This window comes from Serinus canaria, chromosome 3 (assembly GCF_022539315.1).
Source record: "Serinus canaria isolate serCan28SL12 chromosome 3, serCan2020, whole genome shotgun sequence".
NCBI lineage: Eukaryota > Metazoa > Chordata > Aves > Passeriformes > Fringillidae > Serinus > Serinus canaria.
The window spans coordinates 5,359,181-5,378,247 of NC_066316.1; the positions used below are offsets into that span (position 1 = coordinate 5,359,181).

The 19,067-nt window shown below is 50.7% G+C and overlaps 1 protein-coding gene across 3 annotated transcripts in view; it reads left to right on the top strand.

Moving 5' to 3' along the window:
• Positions 1 to 954: 954 nt before the first annotated feature.
• Positions 955 to 19,067, top strand: part of LOC103819267 (sodium/potassium/calcium exchanger 3) — a 179,623-nt gene continuing 161,510 nt past the window's right edge. Inside the window, exons 1-2 of one of the 3 annotated variants that reach the window (XM_050973191.1) lie at positions 955 to 1,079; positions 18,635 to 18,772. The gene's annotated coding sequence lies outside the window, so the exon portion shown is untranslated. Of the gene's footprint in view, positions 1,080 to 18,634; positions 18,773 to 19,067 lie in introns of those variants that run through there. The other 2 variants (XR_007777386.1, XM_050973188.1) reach the window with 2 other exon arrangements.

Sequence of the window (19,067 nt, forward strand, 5' to 3'; positions counted from 1 at the left end):
TATTCGTTCTGCTGTCCTATTCATCTCAGCTGAAGGTGTCTCTCCAGCCAAAAAGGTCGATCCCTTGGGAAACTCCATGGCACCTCCTGGATAATGGAGTGTCTCCACAAGCGTGGGCCCTGCAGGGGCAGCTCTTCCCTGGTGTGTGCACAACGCTCCGGGTCAGCACAGCCTCTAGGCGTTTGTGCCAATGCTCCAGCGGCAATTACGACATTACAAGAAAGGGGGAAAGAAAGGTTCTGGCAGGCCCAGGTTTTTTGAGCACGGCAGCCTCAGCAGAGGAGGGCTGGAGCGGCTGTGTGTGGGCTGTCCTGTGCCAGAGCAGGTGGTGTGTGAGCCAGGGTGCCGGGGTGCCCAGCAGAGTGATGGGAAGTGAGAGGGCTCACACAGGACCGGGATGAAGGGCAGGTGGGACAGGTGGCTGCTCACCCGGCAAAAACTTCAGGGCAGAGTGTGGGAAAGGGGGAAAAATCCCCAACCACCCGCAACGAGAAACCTCCCGGCTGTTTGAAAGGCGCAGGGGCGGCAGCGAGCGCTGCCTCCCGCTGTGCCCGGGATCACAGGTGAGGGGTCAGTGGCGCGCTGGGGCTTTTCTGTGTCCAACACAGCACGAGCGGTACAGGCCATAGCCCAGGCGGTGATGCCGAGAGGTCCCGAGCGGTGGCGGGAGGTGCGATGGGTGCGATGGAGCGACTCTGACCAAAGGCGATGCCCAGCCAGCCCCGTCCCCGCCCAGAGACCCGCAGGCAGCGGACAGCGGGCACCCCGCCGCCGTCGTGCCCGCTCCGAGCGCTGCCCGAGGAGGGGCCGAGCCCCGCCGGCCCCGCCGCCTCCGTACGGCCCCCGCCCCGTCCCGCCCGCGGTGGGCGGGCGGAGGCGGCGCTGCGGCGCCCGGCGGGGCTCGGCGCGGCGCGGGGAGCGGTCGGAGCGCAGCGGAGCGGCCGCGATGGGCGCCCCGGGCACGGCGGCGGAGCGGCGGCGGCGGCGGCGGGGGCGGCTGCTGAGGGGGCAGCGCTGCGCGCTGTGCGCGCTGTGCTCGCTGGCTCTGCTGCTGGCCGGCTGCGCGGCCGGGCGCGGCGGTGAGTGCGGGGCCGCGGCGGGGGGCAGCGGCCGGGCCGGCCGAGCCCGGCTGCGGAGCGGAGGGCGGCGCCGCGGGGGCCGCGCCGGCCGGGGCTCCCTCACGGGGTCCGCGCCGGCCGAGGCTCCCTCACGGGGTCCGCGCGGGGCCCTCCCGAGCCGGGGCGTTGCGCGCCGGAGGCGGCCGCGGGAGCGGTGCGAAACTTGGCGGAGCTCGGCGTGCGGAGCGGGGCCCGTCCGCCCCGGGGGTCCCGGCGGGCACCGGGTGCCCGGAGCTCTCCTGCGGAGCCGCGGGTGTGGGGGTGCCCTGCCCGCCGCGCTTGGGCTGCGCGGGGGGCGGTGGGAAGCGGGTCGCGTTGTTGCTCTGCGGAGCCGCGAATGTAAGCAGAATTTAGGCAAGGCTTATTTGCCTTTAAGAAAAGGAGAGCGTACGCCTCCGTGACTCGAATTTGCTTTTTGAATAAACAGACGTGTCTGAAGGGTTTCACGGTGTCCAGCATGGTGTGAGGAATGCTCTGATGTTCAGAGAGGAGCACAAACACCAGCTACGGCTTGAACGCAGTATTTCTTGTGGAGTATAACGATGTTGGGATGTGTTTTTAAGATTCGGGACTTTTATGCCCTCAATTTAATCGAATTGTCTTCTTCCCCCCCCCCCCCCCCATGTTTTCTTAAACTTACGCTTTTTCTTACAAACGTGGTGATTGCTTCGAAGAAGTAAGGCCAGGAAAAAGATGAGCATCATTGTAAGTAAACAGGAGTTTATGTATGTACTGAGGTATATTCAAGTCTGCCAGCACGGAAGATGCAGATGTGTGACACCAGTATCCATCCTTCCTTTACCTAAACTTCAAAGGCTGCTGGTGAGAAGGGCTGTGGTGCTGGGGCCACACGTGTGCTCTCTTCCCCCTTCCCATCAGCGGGAAGATGAAGAGTGCACTCCTCTCTCTTAAGTGCAGTGCTCGTTCCCATCCTATGTTTTGGAATCCCTGCCTATGCAGAAGAAGCTCCATCTGCTGTAAAGGCTGGTGCCACAGGTGCGTTTGTGCTCTGCCTGAGCTGCCAGAGTGTTCCCCAGCTAGTGCAGCAGACTTGTGTCAGGGCTCTGGCTGCTTTGCTTCACTTTGGGAGCCTGTCTCACCTTGTGATCAGAGTTTGCTCAAAGTTAATCCGAGAGGTGAGGAATGGCATTTGCCACGCAGAGCCAGGAGTGACAGGGGGAGGAATCATGTCACAGGGGGAAATTTTCCACAGCATCCACTGCATCTGCTGGTGCTGCATGGGCCCAAAGTGAGCAGGCTCTCAGGGAAGCCTTGGGTACAGCCTGATGCTCTCCAGCATTTGTGTTGTGCTCAGGAGGTGGAAAGGTGTATTTCTGTGTAGTTCTTTCAGTATTTCTCCCACATAAAAGCAGCATTTAGGATCCACAGTATAAACTTTTGACTAGACTGTGGTGCTTTGCTGCCCTGGCAGGAGGCTCTGGGGTGGTTTTCACTGTGTGCTTTTTGGAGAGCATGTGGCATATGCAGCTCCCAACATCCTTGATGCCAGAGGGACTGATGGCAGTATGAGGTTGAGCACAGGCTTGCCCGGGGTGCTGAAGTGACTGCTGCTCCATCACCTCTTTGCATGATGCACGCTTGTTTTGGGTGCTGCAGATTTTCTTCATCAGTCCCCTTTCCCTCAGGCACTGTTTCAGCCATGGCCTGGATCTGGAGGAGCCAGGCTTTTGGAATCACTGCAGACCTCTGTGTGTGTGTGTGCAGAGGATGTTGGGTGCCAGAGCCTCCTTGTGAGGTGTGTGTGCTGGCACGTCTCCACAGGAAACAGGCAAGAGGCAGGTAACCACAGCAGTGTAGTTGCTCCATCTGGAGCAGACAGCTCTAGGGAACAGGGCATGAGCTCTGGGGTTCTGCTCTGGTAGCTGCCCCTGCTTTTCTGAGGCCCTTAGTCAAAGCTCTCCATGTCTTGTTTGGCTGGGTCTCGAAAATAAGGCTACTTTGTGAAGTGAGTTTGAGATCTCCTGATGCTAAATGATGTGTAATACCAAAGTGTTAAAACATTATAGCCTTCTGTGAGGCTCATTCTAATGATCTCTATCCCACAAGGGTCAAGCTTTTGGAAATAGATATGGTGCTAAGAAGAAATCCAAGTTCACACTGTCTAATGTGATCATACAGCTGGGGTGCCCCCCTTTCTTGCTTGCTGGCAGTATAAGTCTGTGGTTCTGCTCTGGCATTAAGGAGGTCACACTGGTAACTGAGAGGTGTAACTGAGACCAAACACAGCCCTGCAGACCCCAGATCCAGCTGCCAACCTCTGGCTGCCTCACTGCCACCCGTGCAGAAAGGGTCGAACAAAGTGTGAGGCTGGGTTTATATTTTCCCCCTTTTCTTTATCCCCCCATCAGTCTGACTCGAAATCTCTATTGTAAAGAGGGAGGAGTGGAGACTTCATTATATGAGACTTGTCTTCTAAATTGTAATGATTCAGGTTTTTCAAGGGAGGCTTCTGAGTCAGGCCTTTTACCAGTTTGCTGTCACGGACAGCAGAAATAGCAGGGGCATCAGTCAGTGGGATTTTTCTCTTCTTCTTTGTGGCAAGAAAAAATGGCAACTCAGTCTGTGTCTTTGGCAGGGTGGTGAGGAAAAGCTGGGTCTGATTCTGCAGCCCTTACTCATGGGGATGGGCACATCCAAGCACATGGAGTTGCCTGCGTGATTCAAGTGTGGAAGATTCAGGTTTCTTTTAAGTCTTGTTTTAACTTGATGGGAGTGAAGTGTTCAGCATGGTGGAGCAGGGCCTGCCAGATGAGTTTTGACTGGCTCTGAGACTTACCCTAAAAACGAAGCTCAGGCTGTTTTCACAGGACCGGTATTTGCCCGGTCTTTGTGGACTGTGGTGTGTTGAAAGCATCCATGTCATGAAAACACACTCTTAGAAAGCCTCTGAGCAATCCTGGGTGGTGTGATGTGAGATGGGGAGCAAAGATCCTGGGCATGTCCGCCTTCCACCCCTGTGCTGGTTGGAGGAGCTGGCAAGGCTGGAATGAGCCACGTAGGCTGTTTGCTCCTGATGGCTTTGTCATGGGCCCTGCCTCAGAGGGCTTTTCCTTACAGATCTCCTTTCTGCCAAAATAAGGCAGAAGAACCTTGGTGGGACAGATCCCGGTCCTCTAGCTGAGAGCTGAAGTGAAAACTCCCTGATTGGAGTGTTTTGGTTTGTGTGAACCAAGAAACCCAAACCGAACTTTAGAGGTCACGCAATGAAAGCACAAAAGCAGTTGTTTTCCTCACTTCTTCAGCAGAGCGTAATCCTAGCTTCAGCCTGAGTAATCCTAGCCCAGATGTATTGCTGTAATCGTTGGACCCCTGGATATGGGAATTTACCCTCACAAACTCGGGAGAGGCATCAGGCCAGAGCGTGGTATGTGACCTCTTTGGCAGGGAGCGTGTTTGGCCTTGCAGGAAATGACTTGTTCATTTATTTAGTACTTGTTCAAGGTCCTGCACCCACAGCTGACTGAGACTGAGCCCTTGTGTCGAGCAGCTTGGAGAGCAGCAGGGATGGGACTTGCAGTGCTGCTTGCAGGGCTTAGGGGGCCTGACCAAAACCGTGCTTGGCTGGCAGCAGCAGCTTCAGGTGCCAGCAAAACAGGGCTTGCACAGCTGGCTGTGGCTGGAGAACTGCCTCCAGCACTCCCATATCTCAGGGTCTGTGTGCAGCCCACTTCATTGAAGTGCTGTGGGAGTGCCAGGCCTCATGCCAGGCTGTCTGGCTTGCCAAGGCTGAGGTGGACTCTGGCACAGCACCTGGAACTGCAGGGTTGTGATGCTCGGGATGGCCATGCGGGATGCTCGGGATACTCAGGAGCTCTGGCTGCAGCAGGGTGTGAGGGCAGAGGGCTGCCAGCTGCCCCAGCTGCTCAACAGCAGAGAGAACATCAGGCTGGCAGAGGGTGAGTTGCAGAAGGACTCAGTAGCTGATGTTCCTTTTGCTTGTGCTGCACACCTGCCTGTGCTGATGGAGCTGTGCAGGCTCAGTCCTGCCCTGTCCATGGCTTTTGGCTGCTCCTGCCCTCATTGGTGCCTCCTGCCTGGGCTCTGGCATGGTGGTGGCACTTAGCTGAGCCCTTCCAGCAGGCTAACCCAGCAGAAAACTAGCCCAGCATAAATGAAGGAGGTTTGTTGCCAAATCAGTACACTGAGATGACTTGGTGAGAGGCATTAACAGGGAGCCCTTGGGTGGTGGCTGTGGTCAGAACAGCAGAGCTCATGAGGAGGTGGGCATACTTGGTTGGTTCTGTCCCAGCCCTTTCCCAGCACTTCCTTCCTGCTGCTAATCTTCAGTAGTCCATAATTAGAAAAGGCAGGCTGGTCACACTGTCCATTTTTGGTCAGAGATGCTCAAAAGACTCGGCTGAACCTGTCATATATTCATGTGGCATGTATTTGTGCCTGCATCCTCTTAGGAGGTTACAGGCATTAAAAAAATTATGTGCTGGTATGGGACAGGTCATTTAGGAGATCAGCATCCAGCCCTGCTGTTGGAAAACTCCCCTCACCCTGGACCTGACCTGCTTCTAGGTGTTAGCCTGTCCCACGGTACTTCACTCTGTTTTGGCTCTATTCTTTAAATTGATGGCAACTCTCTGGTAGTTAGGAAGATCACTGGATTTTTTTCTGGTTTCTGTTCCTTTGGAGTGGTTTAAGATACCCCTTCTGGACTTCCTGTTGACGAGCATAGAAAATTTAGTTTTCATAAATCCTTCCCTAATAGTAAAAGCTGAAGAAAACAGCCAGGTTTTGTGAAACCTGAGCCTGAAAATTTCAGAATTTTGTGGTTTGGAATGAAAACCACATGAGGTTCACAGGAGAGCAGGGTCTGAGGGGTGCACCTTAGGATTCAGTGCAGCAGCTTGGTGGTGGGAACTGTAGTGTGCTGTGCTCTCTCTCCCAACTCCTTTCACAGCCCACAGCTGAGCTTCAGCAGTGCATTTTTAAAAACAAATTTAGAGAGTTTAAAGCTTTTACTCTTTTTCTAGCCTTGCCTTCCTTGCCCTACTCTGGAGCAGTCTTTAGGCTTGGGGCTTTGGAGGGCGCTGGGGATGTTGAAAAGCTTTGTTCTGCTCTGGGTTTAATCAGCAGGAGCCAAGTCAGACTGATGCCAAAAGCCACTGGTAACCTCATCCTAATTTTCTTCCGCTGCTGTGGCTTTCTGAGCAGGAGTGGTCAGGCATGCCCAGGTGTGGGCAGCGTGTTCCAGGTCCTTCCACGGTAATCATCCCTTCCTGCAGACATGCTCTCAGGAGAGCAGAGCTGCACGGTGAGTAAATCCTTGTGGCTGCTCGGCATTACTCACAGCATCAAAGGGAAAGCCTGTGGAAACAAGGTGGTAAATGTGTGTAATTTGCAGCTCGTGAATGGGTTCTTGGCTGACCCTACAGGGATGCAGGTGTTCTGTCTCTCCTCCCTGTGGGATCCTTGCTGGACTGTCAGACTCCTGCAGCCTTGAGCAGCCTGTCCTTGTTACTTACTGCCAAGGGCATCTGGATGGGGAGTCTGCAGTGAGCTGGAGATCCCTCGGGGTTGGATCCCTCTGTCTTGTCTCATGGCAAGATTCACATTCCCTCTGTCTTGTCCCATGGCAAGGTTCACATTCCCTTTCCTTGCATCACCTCCTGCAGAAGGTCAGGTCTCCACAGCAGTCAGCAAAGGAATGTTCAGGTGAGACTGAGCCCTGATTTTGTCAGCTTGGGATCCATAGCAGTGGAGCTGCTGGGACAGCGAGGTGGCCATGGGATGAGCCTGCTGTGCCCAGGAATTTGGGAGGATGTTGAAGCCTCCATCACTTTTGGGAGGATGTTGAGGCCTCCATCACTATTAGGAGAATGCTGAATCAGGGGACCAGCTTTACCTGGTGAGACAGGAAATAGGTGCAGTCCCTGTGTCCATACTGTTGCATGGCTGGATTTCAGCTTCATGCTCAGATTTAAAAATAAAGTGGGTACAATCTCCAGATGATAAGCTTTTCTTTAGAAGCAGGCTGAGAAGACTCTGGAAATAACAGGATTTCTCAATGTGTTTGATTGTTGGAGGGAAAAGAAAGGAAGGGAGTGGGACAGGATATTGCATCCAGCAGAAAGGGCTGGACTCCAGGCCAGATTAAAGACTGAAGCTTGAGGTGAACTGGAGATGTTTAAGCTGGGTTTTTCTTGCTTTCCTTTTAGTTTGTTTGCTTGTTTGTGGGTTTTTGGTGGTTTTTTTTAGGTTTGATGTTTTGTTTTTGTGGGTTGGGGTTGGTTTTTTTTTTTTTTATTCCTGGGACTAGGAGCATTGTACCAAGGACTCCAGGGAAAGGTCCTGGGCCTTGTTCTTCAGGAGGAAGGGAGGCATTGAAGAGGAGTCCAGATGTGGTGTCCAGGGAGAAGGCTGTGTGAGACAGTACTTGCTGGGACTTTATTTGCCTTTTATGGACTCTTTTGGCTAACATGGAATGTCATCTGCCTATAAGCCTTCCCCGTGGGAAGCAGATGGTCCCCAGGTCCTGGCTGGGACCTGGGAATAGCCTGGAGGAGAGGGGAGCAGGGTGTGTCTCAACCCACATTGTCCTCAGCCCCCGATCCTGCTGGGGGAAATGGGGTGAGCAGGCGTGTCTGCAGCCTGCGAGGGAGGGAAACTGAGGCACGAGAGAATCTGTGGGGTTCTCCAGGCTCAGGAGTGACGGGTATCCAGGTGGAGCTCTGGTCCTCAAGTGCTCTGCCCTGTCCCTGGGGATTAGCCCTGGGAAGTGTGCCTGTCCCCGTGGTGGCTGAGGGATTGCAGTGCACAGCAGCAGGCATCACCTATCCAGTGAGAACTGCAAACAGATTTTAATGGTTTGATTGGGAAAAGAGCTTGCTGAAGTCCAGGAAAAGAATCTTCTTGATATCCAAGCCAAAAACATGCTAACTGAGCTACAAACAACTGAAGGGTCTGCTATTAAAATCATCCTTATTCAGAGATAGAGTCAACTGTTTTTTTTTCCCTAAGATGGCCAGAACATCCTGTAACATAAAGCAGGAGGAGAAACGAGCCTTACATGGACATTCCTTTTTCCTCTGACAAGACCTACCCTCCAATTCTCAGTGCACCTCTACATTTGATTTGTATGTTGTTTGTATTTGATTTGTATGTTGTTGAGAGGATGGGGCAGAAGGAATCTCTTGTAAATGAGTGTTGCCTGTGAGACAGTGCAGCACTTCACTTCAGGGGGAACTGGTCCCAGCCATGCGCAGCTCGCTTGTTCGGCAGGTTCCATCAGCTGTGCTCACAGCAAGGTGCTGCTGGCTCTGTGCTCCAGCTGGGACAGCAGTGGCATGGCAGGAGAGGCAGGCAGCACTTAAAAACACCCTCAAGTTAGTTAACTTTGCTGCTGGCTGTTGACAGAGTAAAACAAAATTGAGTTTCGTGTTCTTTGGATTTGTTCTTGCGCTAAATCAGAGGAGGCAGCAAATCAGGCTTGTTCAGAAGTGGAGGAGTTGTCCAAGAAAGCAACTGAGTAATGCAAAAGCCTCTTGAATGAAGAATTGATCCAAAGGGAGGTTGCAGGGGTGCCTGTCTCCATAGCAGAAGCATCTTTGTGGCCTCCTCTGGACTTGCTCCCACAGGTCCATCCATCTTGTGGTGTCGGTGGCCCCGGAGCTGAATTCCAGGTGGGGCCTCACCAGAGCTCAGCAATATTTTTAAAGCTTTGATCATAAGGCTATTAAAAAAAAAAAAATCCCAAAAACCAAACCAGGCTTTTTGTTTCATTTTATGAAAACCATGTACTGTCCAAGGGAAGCATGAGTTCTCTTCTTGCCCCCACTCGAGTGCCCCTGGGCGTGGGGGTGGCAGAGCTGCTCGGGAGAGGGAGGCTGAGGACCCAGGGCTCTGGGGCTGGCATCTCAAATTGTTTAAATTGGCTGTGGTGGCACGGTGCCAGCTGACACCAGCTGAGAATCTTGACAGAACAACTTGTCCAAGGTCACCTCACGGGCTAAGAGTAGAGCAGTGAATTAAACCTGGGTCTGCAGTGTCTCACTTTAGGTAAATAAAGAATAAAGGGCTTCTTGGAGGGTCTGCCTGTCTTAAAGCCTTATAAAGAAAGAGCAGCCTCAAACACTTGATTCTGGTATGATGTGGAGCGCTGTCCTTTTCCTGGACCTCTGGTTAAAAACAAAAAAAAAATTTTTCCCCCTCTAAAGTATTATTTATTTCCTTAAAACACTTGGTAGCATTCCAGGCTGGCTTCATTTCTCAGAGGAGGGCAGGGGTGCTGCTGGGGACTGGTACCTGCTGCCTTTGTGCCTGTCTTTTCCAGCAGGTAGGGAACATTCCCAGGTGGAAGAAGTAAAAGTGTAGGTGCCAGTTTGGGCAGGTATTGCATCCATGTTATCTGCTTGTAGAGGCATTTCAGGGGTCTGCTAAGGACTCTCCACAATCTTCAGCCAAGCCTTAGACAGATCTCCCTTGAAAGGCTTCAGCAGCTTTGTGCTCCTGGGCCAATCTGATAAGGACCAGTGCAAAACCTGCTGAAGCCAGGGATAGTTTTTGATAGTTCTCTGTATTGATCTGTGGTGATTCATGAGGAGCATCCTGGATGTGTCCAGAGAGGCTTTTTTCTCTCCCCTTTCCTCTCCCCTCTTTAAAAGTTTTTTTTCAGTCACCATTGTGTTGGTTTGGGTATGGGAGAGAGGACAGGAGTTGTGTTATAATTCAGGGTCTGCAACAGAGGGGCACCAGGCTGAGCAGCTGCCTCTTGCTGGGGGGATCCCAGGACTGATCCCCTCCTGTGGGACTGGGAAAAAGGACCTGGAGGCACAAAGGAGAGGGATGAGCAGGACCTCCCTGCCCCCTGAGGCTCTACCAGCACTGGGGCTGGCGCCCATGTGCTCAGTGATCCACCAGCAGGGAAATGGATGTCGTGGGAGGGATCTGTGGCAGGACAAGACTTAATTTTTTCAGCTAGCCCAAGCTGACAATTTTAATTGAAATGTGCCTGGCTCCAGTTCTATGATTCCCAGGCTGCTTGGCCATGTCCCTCTCTTCCCTGACTACCAGATTTATTTCTAGATATGTTTGCTTACTCCTGATAAATGTAAGAAAGAGATGTCCTGAGGCTTGTATATATATTTGTCTGTAATTAAGGTAGGATTAATTGCTTAAAATTGTATGTAAGGGCCTGTTATGAGATCAGCAGATAGGAGCATGGGATAAATGCATAATGAATACATTATGTTATAAATAATGGACACAGCCAGTGTGCTGGCATCCCTGAAAGGTAATAGCTCTTTCAATATTTGATGGAGTGGCTACCTGAGGGAAAACACTCTCTGTCACTAAGGTGATTTTCAGCTTGGCTTGGGGACACACAGATGGGTCTGAAGGAGGGCAGGAACCCCTGTGCAGTGGGGGGCACTGTTTGTGGTAACAAAAAGGGTTTGGAGCCAGGCTTTCCACCAGGATGCTCTGTGGGGTGGGTGCTCCCTCCTGCTCTCAGAGCCACCAGATCCTTTTACTGGCCAGTGGCAGGGAACAGGACCACAGGCACCCTGCAACTTCTGGAGCACCTTGCTCTCCCATGTTAATTCCAGCTGTTAATTCCTGGGAACCAAGCTGTTTTGGTTCCAGGAACTCATTTTCCTGGGGAGGAAGGCACAGCATCAGTTACAGGCTGCCCTTCAGCCCTTTAGCACTGACAAGAATCATCTCAGGGCTTTTCTGAGAAGATGCAGGAAAAGGGGAATTTCCAGTGCCCTCTCTGCCAGGCCTGAGTTCACACTTCTGTCCCCAGCTGCTTGTTTCACAATTCCCAGCTCCTCCACACTCCTGTCCCACTGTATTGTATCCCTGTCCTTTCACTCTGTCCCTGCAGCTCTGCACTGCCTGGTGAGGGCTGGCTGTCAGTGAATTTTCCTGAGTGTCACCTCATGTTAGGAGTGCTTTTAGGCAACAAATCCAGACTTGGTACCAAACACTGGGGTTAAATACCAGAGCCAGTGTCTTGTCTGGGGCTGAGACTTGTCTGTGTTCCCCAAGTGCCTTTCCAGCTCTGTGGAAACAGTAAATAACAGCAATTAAACAAATACCAGTTACAGATTCATGTGGTGGTGGTGCAGGGAAACACAAGGGCAAAGGAGATGTAAGGCAAAAGGACAGGAGAAATAGTCTTTTTATCCCTCATGCTTGTTTACTTTTATGCAAGATCCACTTTCTTCATCATCTTTTGTGGAGGGAAGCATGAAAAAAAATCTCTCTTTTGTGATGTTTCCCTATCATCAGAGATACCAGAGTGAGAACCAGAACTTATGACAGTCTTTTTTTCCTTTCATTTTTCTTCTGGGAGGGGTGGCTTTTTTAGTGCCCCTTCCACTAAGCCATGTTGCTCCAAGCCCTGTCCAGCCTGGCCTTGGACACCGACAGAAATGGTTCAGGTAAAGCTACAAGGGTGTCACTTTTTATTTTAACTGGAATAAAGTGATGGTTTCCCCCATTTTTTTGTTTTGGTTTGTGGGTGTTTTTTTTTTGGGGATTTTTTTTTTGGTGGAAGAGCTGCTATGTTTCTTTTCCCAGCACATTTTTATTTTTATGGTATTTTCAGACTAAATTTAATTCTGCGGAATTCTGTTTAGCTAGAAGTGTAAAAGAGAGCAAACCAAAATGAAATATTTTATTCCACTAAAACATTTCATCTGACCCAAAACCGTCTTTCCTCCCACTGTGTAGGCTCAAAGTTAGGAGAGAAATTCAAAAATGTGGGGGAAGGAGCAGTGGCTGTTCAGCTCCTGAGCACAAACCCCCCAGTCAAACCCCAGGTATTCACCCCTGCCACAGGGGCTTGAAATACAGTTTGCTTTTTCTTTGCTTTTAAAAGTGAAAAGCTGGGGTTTTTTTCACTGCTTTTAAAAAGATAAATGCCTTCTCCAGAGAGTTAGCTCTTTCTGTAACACGTTACCCAATCCTTCCCAGAAACAAGGGTCTGTCTGGTAACAGTGAGGCTCTCAAGTGCTGCTTTTCCAGCCTTGTAAGGTCATGATTGCCAGGTTCAAGCAGCCACAGGATCTTGGAATGGTATAAAAAGTAGCTCTGTTAGTGATGGAAAGTCAGCTGGAGATTAATTCATTGCTGCTCTTTTTTTTCCTCGCTGCCTACGGTGAAGAAGGGAAATCGTGATGGATGGTTTTGATAGGGGTGACCCAGATGTGCAGCCACCTGTAGCACAGCCTTGCTGCTGTCACTCCTGCCTTCTGTGAGCAAGGTTTGCTAGTGGAATGTGGGAAAGGGAGAGAGCAGGGGGTCTGGATGTGCCTTAGGATTCCCTGGCATCCCTCACAGGGAGAAGGGATGAGGGCGAGACGCACGGGAAGGAGTTTGGTCAGGGAGAGGAGCTGCCTCAGGGACGTGTTGGAAAGGGGAATTTGCTCTCCATCTCCCTTCTCTGCCTCTGAAAATTTCCTTTCTCTTTATTTGGGGCAGGGGGGAAAGCGTTGGCGCCTGCAGCAGGGTAATGTGAAGGATGCTGCTTCACCTACTCCTGCAGTTTCCTCTGTGACAGCCATAGGAGCAGGAGGAGGCAAAAGCAGTTTTCTGGCTTTCTGGTGTTAGGAGACTGTCCCAAGCCTGGGACAGAAGGAGAGGGCAGCAGCTCTGTCAGGGGAAATGTGCTGTGTTGTGTTTGTGAGGTCCCCAGGGCGAGGTGAGAGATGAGGAATCTGACTCCATGTTCTCTGAAGGCTGATTTATTATTTTATATTATATTATATTATATTATATTAAAGAATGCTATACTAAAACTATACTAAAGAAAGAGAAGGATACAGACAGAAGGCTTAACAAGAATGAATAATAAAAACTCATAACTGACTCCTCAGAGTCTCACACAGCTGATGGTGATTGGCCATTAAGCAAAAACAATTCACATGAAACCAATCAAACATGCACCTGTTGGTAAACACTCTCCAGACCACATTCCAAAGCAGCAAAACATAGGAGAGAAAAAATAAGGTAATATTGTTTTTCCTTTTTCTCTGAAGCTTCTCAGCTTCCCAGGAGAAGAAATCCCGGCGAGGGATTTTTCAGGAAATGTGACAGTGACAGTGCTGTGCCAGCGAGCTCTGGAAATCACGCCGGGCAGTGCAGGGCTGTGAAACACAGAGGTGGTGCCAGCAGTGCCCAGACTTTGCACTGTGCCAGGTGAAATGCTAATGGGATGAGAGTGGCAGCAGGGAGTGAGATATCCCCGAGAAACCAGAGCAGGGAATCACAGTACCTGCTGCTATTGTACAGACCAGTGGGAAGCTGCTGCCTTGAGAATGATCTGAATTGGGGCAGGGTCACAGAGGTATGTCTGTGGTAAAACTGGGCAGTTAGTAGAAGCATGAAAATATTGTCAGGATAAGTCAAACCCTGTTTACTTTAGAGAGGAGCTGAGGCTGTGATAGGGAGAAGTAAAAAGTGCTATTTTTTACCAGGTGCAGAACTGTTCCTTTTGCACTTAGGTGTAGATCTAGAAGAACAGAATGGTCAATTTCATGGTCAAGCTGATACAAATACTAAAGAAAACATAAGTTTCTGCACAAACTGGTAATGAACAGTCATAGAAGCTTGGAATAATCACATATCCACTAAGAGTTTTTGGCACAACACAGTAGGGAACACGAGGCAGAATTTTATCTTCACTTAACTAAGCTTAATCCAGCACTCTTTGGGATGCAGGGACCAAGGAGTTCTTGGGGAGTCTGTTCATCTCTTGCAGGGATACTTTTCCATCCCCTGGGCTTTGCTGTTTGAAGTGGTGCAGGCACTTCACCTGGAGCTTGATGAGCCATGAGTGCATTTTTGCTGAGCTCTGCCTGTCCTTGAAGTTGCTTTGCTCTCAGGGTGGGGCAGAGGCAGGCCCCAGCAGCATGTGTGTGGAAATTTCACTTCCAGAGGTTGGGCAGCTTTTCAGAGTTAAAATAAACCAAAAGTCACATTTTGCTGTTGCCATGAGAACTGTGGAGCTGTTGTTGGACCTTCGGAGTGTGCTCTGCCCTCCCGACTCCAGCTGGGCTTTGTTGAGAGCAGTGCTGGGCTGGGAGGGGCAGGAGCTTTGTGGGACCCTCAGGGGGCTCTGTGCTCCTTAGGAGGGAGCTGGGGAGCCTCCCTGGAGGTCTGCGGGAGCTGGAGGTTTTGTGGGGGCTGTGGGTTTTTTTTTCTACTGGTGGTCACATAGAAATTATGTGAGAGGGTGTGTGGTGAGGGGCTGTTGGTGCAGGGACCCTGCCCTGCTTGGGTGCTGCCTGCAGCTTGGCTCTGGCTCTGTGCCTCACCTGTGTGCTACAGGTATTATCAGCAGTGTGCTCTCCCTGCCCTTCTGCACCTTTCCATGTAGGTCAGGATGCATGGAAATACAGCTTTGAAATCCACGGAAATACAGCTTTGAAATCAGGTGTAAGGAGCAGGCTGCTTCTCAAAGCCAGGTGTAGGATTTTTGGGGCATTGTTGTTTGGGATTTTTTCCTCCTGAGGATGCTATAATTATCGTCCTTGCTGCTGATGATTTTGGAAGAAAAGCATCTCCCAAATCAGCCTAGGCAGAGGGCTAATCCATTTATGATGTGTTTAAGTAATCACAAGCTCAGATCCTGTGCTGGCTGTCTGCAGTAGGTCTGATGGTGCAGGGGCTGACTGGACATGTCCCTGAGGGTCTGGGGACACAGGGACATGGCTGTGGGAGGGCAGCTGTGGAGCAGGGCTGCAGCTCCTTCAGCTGTGTGTGTGCTGATCTTCCACCAGGGTTCATCTGTTCTGTCCTGAGGCCATCACACCACTGCTCTCCACCTCTGCACTGGATTATGTGGAAGCTCATGCTTGTTCCAATTTTTCTTCTTCCTCTGTAATATTTCCCTGTTGTATTAACTGAAGGGACGTTTCAGGGAGACAGAGATAATTCAGCTGGTTGTGAAACCAACCCTCCAAAACCCAAAGCTGCCACCATGAAAACAATAGATAAAAGGGACAGACGAGAGAGGAGGAAGGGCAAGCATATTTCGGAAAAGCTGTGCTGTTTTTGGCTCTGGCCAGCAGTTTGCATAGAAAGTAGTTTATTGTCAGTGGGAGCTGTGGATACCTGCCAGCTCTCCTGTGCAGCAGTGCTTTGTGCCAGAGAAAGGCCCTGCCTGTCAGGTCTTCCCTGCTCCAGCCCCCTGCCCATCAGCTCTTCCATGCTCCAGCTGGCTGCTTACAAGCACCTTCCATCTTTGTTGCCTTTCTTCACTTCAGCATTGTTGAGCTGAACCCTCCACTGCAGTGGATGAGTTTTTTCTCCTCTTCCAATCTGGGGTTGGGTGCTCTTGTCTCCTTTGGCTGCTTGGAGCTCCCTGTCCCATGGGACCCCCATCTCCAAACCAGCCTGCTTTGTGCCCTGTAGGAGCTGGGTGTCTGCTGTTCCATCTCCTTGGGGTTCCTGTGCCTTGCTTGCTGCTGAAAGTAAATGTGCCTGTGAGATCAGAGTACAGCTGGGGAACGTGGGGATGTTGTTCAGCATTGTAAGGTGGTGTTCTTCGTGCTGGGAAGTGCAGCCAGGATGAGTTTGGCCGTGTTTCTGCAGCACTGAAAGTTGTAAACTCCAGCCAGAGCCATCTGGAATAGCGCAAGGAGCTCCTGAGTTCCCACGTGGAGATCTGGGTCACACACAGAGCCTTTCCAGGAGTTCTGAGCTGTCTGATCAGTTCTTTTTTCCACTCCACTTCACTTCCATGCTCATAAGTGGAACAGGTGAGCAGTGTTGCTGGAGAGGCTGTGCCCAGCAGCCTGGCAGGGACAGGAACTCCCAGCAAGCACACGCTCGTGTATTCCTGTCTTATGGAAAGAGGCTGCTCAAAATGCACCGTCTGCATTGTCTTAGTTCTGTTATGAAATGCAGAGCAGGCACAAAGACAGGGAAAAATGACTCATGTGCTTATTGTCCATGGGAATATCTCTGGGAGGAAGTGCGAGTAGAGCTCTCCAGAACCTGGGTTCTGAGTGGGTAATGTAAAACTGGTGCTGGGTAATTGGAGTTGTGGAAAATACCTTGTTGCGACGTTCAGTGCTTGGAAAAGTAATTCTCTCACTTTGAAATACGCTATGGTACAGAACTTTTGGTAAAAACTCTTCATTGTACCAGAGCTTTTGAGGGTGTCACAGTGTTGCTTTAGTATAAAGCCAGCAGCTGGAACATTATTAAGAAAAGTGTTCCCTCTCGTTATCCAAAATGGCACTGTAGCTGAGGCAGGATGCTTAGCAGTCTTTACCTCTGCTGAGAAAATGAAGAAAACTCTTTGTTGTGGCTCCCATTAAAAATCATCCAATCCTGAATAGCTACAGTTGAGAAAGAAAACTGCTAGCTTTCTTTTTTATAAGTTTTCCTGCTTTTCCTTCGGAAGAACACTTTGGCCATAGTGGTGGTGGCCTGGCAGAATTCCTGCTGTGGAATTCTGTGGCTGAGGTGATGCCCCTGCTGCGTGTGCCTTGTGCCAGCACCTAAAGCAGGGCAGGCCTTGAGCAGCCTCCACCACACCACAAGGAGACTGGTGCCAGCACACGGGGAAACCACAGGGACCCTCTTGTGTGTCCCTGAGTGTCCTTGTTAGCAAGGTTAAAATCTCCACGTGTCCCTGTTTTCACAGGGAAATCCTTGGAAGGCCAAAGCTTTGAAAAAGCTTCATCTCTACTGTTTTCTACTGCTCTGTTGAGTGAAATGTGTTTTAGAATGGAGATGCCCTAGGCAGGATTTTGGGGGTGGTGGGCTGCAAATTCTGCTGTGGGACAGCTGGCCCTGCTCAGACCTGGAGGTGCCAGAGGAGAGCTTTTCCTGGTGTCAGTCACGGCATAGAGCTGGGCTGTGGACCAGGTCCACCACTATTTACTCTGATTTTTGTCAATGCTGGATGTAGCCTTTATAAACACTCCTATTGCCAAATTAAGCTTTTCCCCTTCCAAAGTCACCTTAAATGACATTCTTCTTCTTTACCCCTCGCTTGGAAGAGTTTGCTATCCGAGAGAAGCAGAGGTTCTGCCGGAGGTCAAAGGCCATGGCAGTCCCTGTGTCCTCCCTCCCTCCATGTAGTGACACAGAGAAGCCTTGCTGGCTTGGAAAAGAGTTCCTCTGCTTTGAAAGCAGCTTGTATGTGGAACTGAAACTGCTTTGCTCAGGCTTCCAGAGTGTTTGTTGTTAGGGGAGATCCCTGATGCTGCATTACAGCTTGTGCTCCTTCTTGGAAAATGCAGCCCGCTTCCATCAGTTTAATCTTTCTGGTGCTCCCAGACTAAACTGACAGCAAAATCCATTCTCTAACATTTGTAAAACATTGAAAGGACAAAGTGCTTGAAGCTTCAAATGATGGCATTTGGTTTACCAAGGTAAATGGTCTTTTGCTTTTTTGCTTAGAAAACAGGGGTGCTTCAGGCTGCCCATGCAGCTGTGGCTCTTCCCCATGACATGCACCCAGATGACTCCTGTGTATCCTGAGAACATTGGTCCCAGTTCCTGCTGGTGGCCTGGGATGCAGATTCCCAGGCATGCCTTTCCCAAGCATTCCCGCCTGGTGTGGCAGGAGTGGCCTGAGCAGAGCATGATCTGGGCAGGGCATTCAGGTCTCAGGTTAGGCAGCCCTTGGACCTGGATGTGCCAGGGAACCTAACACCAGGGTTGGGACCTGCAGAGAACCTTTTCCTTTGTCCTTAATCACCCTCTGAGGCATTGGCCCAAGATTTGAATCTCCATCCCACTGCTTTTTTGCCTGTGATCTGTTTCCAAAGTAGTGGAGAGAACTGGGAATAATTCAGAAGTCCTTGTGAGAGAGCCCATGTTCTGCTTGTTGGGAATGGGATGAATGGGTGGGAGGAAATCCCTCTCAGATGCTGTTTGTTACTGGAGGCCTGCAAGGTCTCCATTGCAAGAGGGCTGATTTGCTGTGTGGGTATCTTCTGGCTTTAAAAAAAAAAAACAGAGTTTTTTCTTCCTCCCTTGAATCTGAACCAGCATAGGAGGCATGGAACTGACACATGAGCATGTTTGTCCAGCTGATTAGGCAGACATGGCATGTCCAGGGCTGACCAGCCTTGTGCCAGGAATTCTGTAGAAATCAGCCAGCTGTCTGTGTTGACATTGCTAAAACAGAGCTTCACCAGTAGCACCAAGGAAAAGCTGAAGGGGAAGCAGAGCAAGGGTTGAGTCAAAGGTAGTGAGACAAGTACTGGCCCTTGTGTTCATGGATATTTCATGTTGCTGGAGGTGTGGAAACGAGTCAGAGGCGTGCTGTGGCTTCAGTCAGATGATGCTGGATGGGAAAACAGAGATGCTCTCTTAGGATGAACTTCAGGAGCTATGGAGGAATGCACATGGCTCCCGTGGGATGGGGAGCTGCTGGCAGTGTCCCATTCCGGTGGGCTTAGGAACACTGCCCTTTCAAACCCAAGGGGCCGTGGGACTTTTAATATGCAAAAGTTTTGGCTGCTTCAAGATGATCTGGAGTTGCCTTTCCTCATGTATCCACTGCTCTTTCCCTTCAGGTTACGATGCCCTGAGCTATTCTGTGGGAGATGGTGACAAGTGGAGTGGGCGACAGCTCCTGCAGGCGCGTGAGCAGAACGCGAGTGACGTTCCAGAGGATGGGGGGCAGCTCTACATCAGAAACTGCACTGAACCAGGTAGGAATTAAAATTGCCTCCAGCTCCTCAGTCCTGCTGATGGCTTCCTCACATCTGTACTGCCAAGACTTGCTTGTTTTTAAGTCCATAAATGCATTTCCTCAAGTTTTGGGGAGAAGGAGGGGAAGGGTTTTTCTCTGTTCTTCAGGACTAATGTAGGTTACATGCCCCAGGAGAAATTCTAACAAATCCAGTTCTGGCTGCACTTCTCTGCCTATAATTTTTCCTCTGCCATAATCCTTAATAACATTTCTGGACAGATGGATGATTATGGTCTTTTTTAGACAGCAAAAAC